At 50.6% G+C, this 9,376-nt stretch overlaps 1 pseudogene; it reads right to left on the reverse strand.

Moving 5' to 3' along the window:
• Positions 1-921: 921 nt before the first annotated feature.
• Positions 922-2,643, reverse strand: LOC100901410 (zinc transporter 2 pseudogene; annotated as a pseudogene).
• Positions 2,644-9,376: the final 6,733 nt, after the last annotated feature.

The following is a 9,376-nucleotide window of genomic DNA, read 5'->3' on the forward strand; positions in this document are numbered from 1 at the left end:
CTAAATATAGGCTTCACAATTACTACTTAGTACAGCTATACCTACTAGAAAATTCGCGCACCACTCCGCCTGACGACACTCGGAAGAAGGTCGACAAGTGTCTCGACGCTCTCAAAAAATTTGAGGAGATTCCATCACGTCAAGTCATCACAAGCCCTGTCGCGCTCTCGTGATTCGACGTCGATTGTGAGGCGCTCTCGTGTCTGATTCATGTACACAATCATCGTTTCCATGCAGGACTGGCATCAGCGGAATGAGCGAGCCAAAGAGTTCGGGAAACAGACGTGGCTTGTCGGGGAAATCACATTACTTTGGACTTTCAGAGAATATGACGCTCTCCCGCTCGACTCGATCCAGCAATCTCTGCGGTGGATCCATTGGCTAAATTGCGGGAGCGTGCCGCACTTGCATCGGCTCCGGGAGCTCAGGACTCTAGACTCCCAGATTTGTACTAAGAATGTCTTCTAGGAGAATTCCGGAGAACGATAGAATTTGAAACCTAGTGAGGATCGTGTAGTTTACATATTATTTCGGCCGCCTCCTCGGCTCGGAGAAGGTACCGATGAATCGATGGCTCCGGCTCTCGTCTCTTGGGTCGCCGTAGAGAGGATGCACGCAAGATCTTCCAAGTATCCCAAATCGAGACACAACAGTATCTGGTGAGACATGAATAGGGTTGTTGAATCTCGGATGATCCGATAGAGCGTGGCATCGGATGAAAGTGCGCTTGAGAGTCGGTTACTCGATCATCAGCCAGACCCTTCCCTCAGCATTCACATATCACAATTCACGGAACCGCCAAGAAGAATAATAATCTACATATTGGATGGAGCATTGAGTCCGCCCGAAATGATCCGGTGGATTCCCCCGGGCGGGGGATTCTCTAGCTCCGCTTCGAGACGGAGGATGGACGGCGGCGCTCTACAATTGACAGTCTTCGCAGAGCACGATCGCTTGACGATTGTACAGTTCGATTTGCACCGTGACGTCGGCAATTTTGAATTTGCGCTTGAGGATTCGCTGGGCGGCTCGCAGAACCTTGTCGCGGTCGGCACTTGGATCGACGGCCAGATGCACGCAGAGCGCTATGCGTTCCATCGATAAATTCCACGCACGCAGACTATGCACATGATGTACGTGCTCCAACGACTCCAGGGCGAGCCGGAGAGCGGCGTAGTTCAGTCTCGACGGGAACGCCTCCATCAAAATAGAGACCGCGTCTCGTATTATGCCGAACGTTGTGAAGAGCACCAGCGCCGAGAAAACGAAGGTGCAAATGGGGTCTGCCATTTTGAGACTTGGATCTTTCTTGATGAGATACGCCGAAATCAGGACGCCTACCGACTGTAAAAGATCTCCAAAAACGTGCACCATGGCCGCCCGGACGTTGATATTTGTATCGTGCGTAGCTCCTCCGCCATGGGAGTGTCCGTGGGACATCGCCGGAATCTTCGGTAGACACGGTAGGCTCCCATGAAGAATCAGGCCCATGATAGCGTTCATTACTACTCCCAAGGCGCTGACGATTATCATGGTGTTGGCGTCGATTTCAAAATCGTTTGTCTGGAGGCGTTTGATCGACGCGTAGACCAAGATTCCCGTCACGACCCATATGAGCAAAACCGACGACACAGCTCCGAGAATCTCGGCCCGGAAAAATCCGAACGGAAGTTTCCGAGTGGCTTTTCGTTCACTGATGTATATAGCGGCTATCGAGAGACCGAAACCCGTTAGGTCGGTCATCATGTGCGCCGCATCTGAGTAAATGGCAGTGCTGTTCGAAACATACGCGCCGATCATTTCGGCGATCATGAAGCACATGCAGAGGACGAAAGCGCACGAGAGCTGCCATTTAGCCCGTCGAGTGGCTTCGGACGAACAAGCGCTCTGATTTGTCTGATGGCAGTGATGCTGGAGGAAATTCGATTCACCGTTGCCGTTCGCTTCATCGTCACCACTCGAGTCGTCGAGGAGCGATGTCGACTCGGAAGAAGCTACATCTTCGATCAGCTGATCGTGCTTGATGATTCCGGAGCCAGAATTGATATCGACCCCGACACTATCCAACTGGTTCTGTTGTAAGGTGGACCCTGCATCCGACTCGTCCATGAGAGCGAGGTGAGTTCTCGCGTGATATCCGCTGTCCAGAACGTCGATGAGTTCATCGTCTCGACAGAGATTCGTCAGATCACCTTCCGAACGGTCTGCTCCCGCGCTGCTAACAAGAAGGCCTCCCCGAACCATTGGAGGTCCGTGCGAATCGTGAACTCTTAATGCTCTTCTTAACGCATTCATGTCCCTCGAAGGAATTCTCGTCCTACTCCTGCACTCGGACGGATGATTCCCGCTCCAATTCTTCCTGGACTTTCATCGCGATCGCTGGCTGCATTTTCGAACCCAGCATGAATGTCACCGTAGCAGAGAATATCGGTCACTGTTTCGACGACGTTATTGAGGACGTTGCTGCCGTGGAACTGATAACCGGTGCGAATTCCACCGTCAACATTTCACTGCAATCACCGCTCCTGCCTGACGTCGGTTTCCGGATAGTCAGAACCAATCGTTCGAGATGGAATGACAGCAGCGATTCCGATTCCCTCGGCGAGCCTCTGGAAAGCCAGAAACTTCAGCCGGCTCGACGACGATCGGCAGAGATCCTCCAGAACTGCGGGCCCTCCTTCCACTTCACTACGGCGGAAGACTCGTCTGATAGCGCTGCTCTCTGTCCTTCTTTGTATTGATGGTGTCTGGTGACTGTTACCTTCTCTTCTGTCGTCTGGCCTTATCGTCGTCGTCCGCTCTCACCAAGAGATCATTGTCAACATCATTGATCGCGGATCGCGGCGGCTAAACAAGAGCCTAGCAGACGATAGCGAGAAAGGAGAGAGGGTTCCCGCCGCGGCGGCCGACCCGAGAGGCCTGAACGATACCGACCGAGACGTTCCGATGGAGTGTTCGGCACCTACTGCATGCTGCGGAAAAGCCGAGACAATGATTCACGAAGGCTCCGGATGCTTCCGGTACCGTGCTGGATTTTACGCCGGCCGAGAGACGTGACCTGCCGTCGGATGCGTTCGCTCACTTTTCCGAACGTCTGGCCAGAACAGAGAAAGAGCAGGCTCCCGCGGAATGATGGCACTGATCTCGGGTCAGACTAGAGCTTCTTCAATGGAAAGATGGTGAGAGAACGGAGGGACGCGCAGGATTTCAATGGATACTGGACAGGGGAGGATGCGCGATGAGTTTCGGATCGATTGGCGATCTCAGATTTGCGGACTTGAAATGGTGGACGCCTCCTTGCTGATAACGATTTTGTTAATTCCGAATCCACCGATCCAGTGTTCAGATGATGCTCAATATCATTGTCATTGTATTGGGCAAAGTTTGCCCAACACCATAATTCAATTTGGGAAGGCTTGGGGCTGAACATCAGGTACCGCGGTAAATCGACGCTAGTGGGCCATTTCATCGATATGGCGCTCACGGCATCGTATGCGCGCGGGGAGCCACCGACGTGTGGAGGGGACTAGAGCTGCGATAGATGGGAATATCGCCACGGAATCAAAAGTTGAAGAGAAAACTGCACGAGCCCGTTTCCCGTTTCGACGACGATGGATCGCGAAACATGCGGGAGTATGTGATCTTAGGCGGATTTTAATTTTCCGCTCTTATGGATACGCATCATCTCCCGCCGGTAATCAATGATTAAGAACTCGCGATCCGGGATCCAAATCTCCCGCGGGAAATGGTCACTGACTGTGACGCACGGAACTCACCATTGTCTCGCGATTACATCGGCTAAACAACCCTTCCGGCGACGCATCAAGGGATGTCCTGTTCTACACAGAACGTTCACTGTTCAACACAACAGCTTCTCAGAGGGATCCTAGGTTCAGCGATCTCTGCCCTCGGTTCCCATCAGCATATGCTTTCGGACAGTGCATCTCAACCACGAAAGCCTCATCGGGTTTCTGGGTTATTCCGACTAGGATTCCTCACATCCTCCTTAACAAGCTTCACGTTTGGGAAGCACCAGAGCGGGGTCGCAGGGTAGCGCATGATACAGATCATATGGTCCTGAGAGCGTTCTCTTGCGCTGCTAGAGACTCTCTCCCTGCTAGAGTAAGAGACCTGTCTCAAGGCCGGACTGACCATAGGCTAGAACGCTTCTTCAGACTGCCGCCAACTTTAGGCTACAGATTATAGGCGACCGCCTCTGAGATCGGCCAGAATCCTCTGGCCCTGGACACATCAAGTCTGCCCCTGATGGAAAAGGTCGGAATCATGCTCGGACGGTTAGCCTTTTTTTCGAACGTCTCGCTGCGAGGAGTAATCAAGCAATGATTATTTCCTTTGGTTACCGGGAATTAAGCTCCCTACAAAATGGAGTGTCACTGAATTCCAACGGAAACGTGCTCAGAGGGTCCGTAACTCCGGAGACGATCCCTCAGAAGAATGGAATCGCGTTGCCTTGAAATCGTAGACGTTGCGTACCCGCTCTGATGAGAGCGGATATCCTCACGCCGCGGGATATCCAGAGGTACGGTGCAGCGTCTCATGAACTCCTCGCCCCTCCTCCCGGAGGCAGCAGAAGTCTTCTGGAGTGCATGGAGGCGCGAACCGTCCTATATGAGCAAGTCACCTGGCGAATCGTTCGATTTTCCAGAGACCGGGAGCCGATTTTTCCATTTTCCGATCGGGAGTGCCCACTGACGGAGCATCAACTCGGTCAACCGTTCGTCACGAGCTGAAAAACCAGGCGCTCTTTCGGCCTTCCGCTGACACTGACGGATGCGCCGCGGCTGGAAGATCCCGTTCGATCCTGGACGTCCGAGGCCTCACGAAGCCTGTTAGATTGACACACAAACCATCGGAGAAGCACGACATACTCTGTTCCTTCGCCGCTTCCTTGAGCCCCATTGACCGCTGGAGGTTCGGGCATATGTAGCTCCTGATGTGACCATTTCAGAACACCTCCCATTCGATTGAGGAGGGTCTTCGAAGATAACCTTCGATAGCAGGCAGGCCGTGCGCTTCGCGTGCCTCACACAGGAAATCGCCCGCTGTACCTCACTCCCTTCAGCAGGGTACTGTTGAGCGAGAATGAAATACGTCGACCCTCATCGCTCGAAAAAGCTCTTGCCTGTAGTTTGAGGAACTCGCACTGACAATAGTACCACACTCAAGCTGTAGCTCACGGCTATTCAATTATCCGTTCACTAACTTACCCTACGAAGCACTTGATGACATCCTGGAAAAAAGCGTTTAGAGAGATAGCGTCAGCTTCATGAGAGACAATCCCAGAGCTCCATAGGAACGCGCTTCCTCGACCACAGGTGGCAGGCTTCGGACTCCCGGATCGCAACCTCGAGGCTGATAACGGCGAAAGAGCGTCATCGAGTGCGGGGTAATACTGCATATACGCTGGCAACATTTCTCTACCAGCTTCAACGTAGAAGCGACAACTTTCTTAATCGCGAAGGAAGCCGCCTCTCATGAGATCGCAGAATCGTCCTTCCGCTGCCCACAACGAGCGGCTCCGCTTGAAGTCTGCGAACCTCATCCCGGTCAGAACACCCGTTCCGCTGAAACGAATTCGGAAGCCGAAAAATCGGCGACGATAGAGCATTCGATGCAACGGCAAGTTGACGAATGCTTCCGGCGTCATGAGCCCTATTGTCCTCATTGACATTTGACGTAGGTGAGAAGTGATCACGGAATGCTGAAGTCCGGAGTCAGCTCAGATTGCGACCCTCTTGGTCCTGCCACCATACGTCGACCTTCGATGTAGTGTAGATGAAAGAAGTAGGCGGTGAGATAAGCACGGTTATTCCATTCGGCTAAGATTTTCCGGTGTCAAGAAACAGGCCCGATCAGAGCGAGATGGGTAGTTTTAGCGAGGGGGTCGCCGGAGGTCTTGGAGGAACCGGATAGAGAGGCAGTACATTGGTAGGTAAAACTCTCAGAGCATTCATGATGTCTTCCCTTTATTTTCATATTCGATATTTTTCTGTTGATACATCGGAATCAAAGAATGGGCTCCGCATCGTTGATAGTTATCGTGTTCTTCTCCACGCATTTGATTAGATCAGAGGAGTGATATACATCCTATTCAATGGACTTGATTACGATGGCGTCAGAATCATGGCACATATGATATGAAGGCATTATTATACACAGCATTCGCTGCTTCTATGAGAGAAACGATTTCATGATCATTATGTCGGAGACTCACGTCCTCCGATGCCTCGAGTTCTCGAGGTTCTCAGTTAGGAATTTCCCCTATCTTTCGAACAAAAATCGGGGATTATTTTTGACGTTCCTCTCTGTTAATCCTCATTCGCCGAATCAACAAGTCACGATCTCGAAACGAACCAGTCAAATAAAGGAATTTCGTCTCGCAGGCAATGCCGATGCCGTTCTGTAGACTGCTTGCATGAGATGCACCCTAAGAATTCCATTTACCTACCTAGGGAAAAAAACTCGGTGACCGATGAATTTCCCGATCTGAGGCTTTTCGGGTCTGTAGCTTCGTCTGAAGTCAACGGACGAAGCGAGGAAATTTCACTATATTCCTGCGTGTGTACATCTGAGATGATTAGAAACGATTCCGGTGTTGTTGGGTGAATGAGAACCAGATTATATGCCGCAGATCCCTCTCGATAAGATCATCCTATGTCCCTCGCTTGTTCGACTTTCCTCTTGAGGATTGTAAATGATATCTGAATCCGAGAAGATATTCCACGAAATTGTCGATGATCACCTCCGACCGAAGGACTTCGCACTGACTCACTCACGCACGAAATCAACATAGAAGTACTCATGGGATTAAGATACTCAATATCACAGATATATTATGTTATCATGTTTTAAAATATACTGTCATTATCGTAGTTTCAATCATTGCTATCTGGTAAATCCGTTGCATGGCTAGTGCGGAAGATTATAGGTGTGTCGATAAGCGAATAGAGTTCGTGAAGAAAATCTTCGCTTGCCTGGAGGAAACTGCGCTTCTAGCTTTCAGCTCGTGATCGATCGAACCATGGATCGAGCTTGGTACATATGCTTATAATCAGGTCGCGCTCCGAAAAGGAAACAATTACCTAGTCTACGAAGCAGAGGCTTCATTAGGATTGATGAAGTTCAAGGAGAGATATGTATATAAATCCCCGGGATCGGGGGAGATTCATGGATTTCTACTCTAGACACATGATCTCGAATCCTCAACGATTCTGGGGCGCTGCGGAAAATGTTCGGCCAATTCGGAAGGTTCATGGAATACTCCGTGCAGTCCCCTCTTTCACAGACTCCCGTGCTTAAATCATCGAGACTATATTTTCCGGAGTATCCTCCTCTCGACAAATTCCATTCTTGGATCGATTCCATGCTGGAGCTGATTTCCAGGAATCCAAGCGACTCCTGTTTTCGTAAGTTAATTGAGTGCGGATATGCTCTCAACGTCGTTCCCCCTCCAATAGGTGAACCGTGAACAGAATGGCGCTGCATAGGGCACAAGGAGCCCTCCGAAGCGGACGAGTCGAACGCTCGGGGCTGGTCGAATTCCCCTTGCTATCAAGATAGGGGGGAACGAATTCCCGTTTATTAGAGTCTCCCAAGGGGAATCTGGGAGTCTCGGCCGAAATTTTCATCAGTTTTCGAACAGGCGTTAGGCGGCCGCTCACTGAAATTCCCACTGTCTATAGGATCACGCTCGAATCACGCTCAATACTGCGTCTGTCGGTATGCTCATGAGCTTTGGAAAGGATTCTGATGCCTCACGAACCAGATGGGAATTGATCTGCCGATTGCTCTGCGTATGTATAATAGTTTCGACATCTACCATTCTGCTGTTCAGCCATGGGTCCATGAGCCATCATCTCCATATTATACTGTAGATGCGAGATATGATGTATATGAAATCGTTTGGAAGTAATTTGGCCTTTCCCAGATCGTGACCCTCCTTATATGGATACATACGAGGTGAAAAGAAACCGGGATGCTTGGAAGTATGCGGAGACATGTGGATAAGGTCACGCGATGCATCGGTGCCTGTCGGACTGCAGGAATCTTCTAATATTTCGAATAATGATATGGGTAGAATTATTGAGGTGACCACCAAGGGTGTAAATGTAACATGGTGACGCGTTTTTCGGTTTCATTTGCCTCAAAAGTTCATAAGTCACGTGTGCGGTCACGTTTGAGGAACCTCTGCCACCAGCGAGACGCGTCATTCAATCTGTTAGATACATTTGGCCGGGGCTCGAGATGACATCAGGTGATAAGATTTTCGCCGTTGCTGCTGTGCTGTGTGCTCTGTACAAACAACCGAGTCCGATCAAACCAACATGGGGCAGGCGAGGAGGAGTTCGATATCGCAGTCTGAAGAAATATGGTGGAATATCGGCGTGGCTAAGCTTGCCTGTTCGCTTGCTCGTTCATTCTCTGGATATGCAGTCGATCATTGTTCCAGACGCAACGAACTTATCTGTCCGACCCTCGGCAGAGAAGGGACACGGAGGCGGGAATCGAGCTCTCTGAGGATAAACAGCCGTCGGTATCGAATGAAAACCGACCTGAGCTCTTGCATCATACAATTGCTCTATTGTGCGCATGGATGCGGGCGACCAGTAATGCTGCACCTGAGCAGTCTGCATAGGCCAATGAAACAGAGGGAATTCCGGAGATCCTCATAACGAAGGGACACCACTCGCTCAGCTGGAAAACCTCTTGCGCGGTGCTGCCACGCACTGGTCCGCAAATTCGTCGCACTTCAAGTTCTCTTCAACCCATTTCACAATCTTCTGTCGTCATCAATACCCCAACGCCGAACCATAATTCTCCATAGATCCACATTGACCTCTGACCTCCAGCGGATAGGACGACGAGACGCAGAGCTATTTTATCTCACAGATTTCACCGAACAAGAGTTTCACACTCATTCAGACAGCCGAGCATCTACCCACACACAGACACGCACTCGATAAGCACATTCCGAGAATCACATACCGCAACCTCCCTCTGCTCGCTCGGAGCTCTTCAGAAAACCCCACTCATTCTCTCCGGATTAACGGGTATTTGTTAACGTATGGCTTCGTCGCCGCACCCAGCTCCTCTTGTATCCACCGGTTCTCTCTTCATGAGGAATCCTTGTTTCGTACTCGTTCCACGCCTAACTTAGCAACAAGTGTCGTCAGAGCTTGCGATCAATCCAGTAATGAACCGCACCGACGCTCGAACAAAAGGCGAACGCAACACATGTACCTATGTACGAGACAATATCAACGTAAGTAAATCGTAAATAACAATGACTCACTAGTTTTTCTTCGTATGTGCCAGCTCGGGCGGATGTTGGAACAAGTTCGAGGATATCTTCATC

Source organism: Galendromus occidentalis, unplaced genomic scaffold (genome assembly GCF_000255335.2).
Source record: "Galendromus occidentalis unplaced genomic scaffold, Mocc_1.1 scf7180000077475, whole genome shotgun sequence".
Classification (NCBI taxonomy): domain Eukaryota; kingdom Metazoa; phylum Arthropoda; class Arachnida; order Mesostigmata; family Phytoseiidae; genus Galendromus; species Galendromus occidentalis.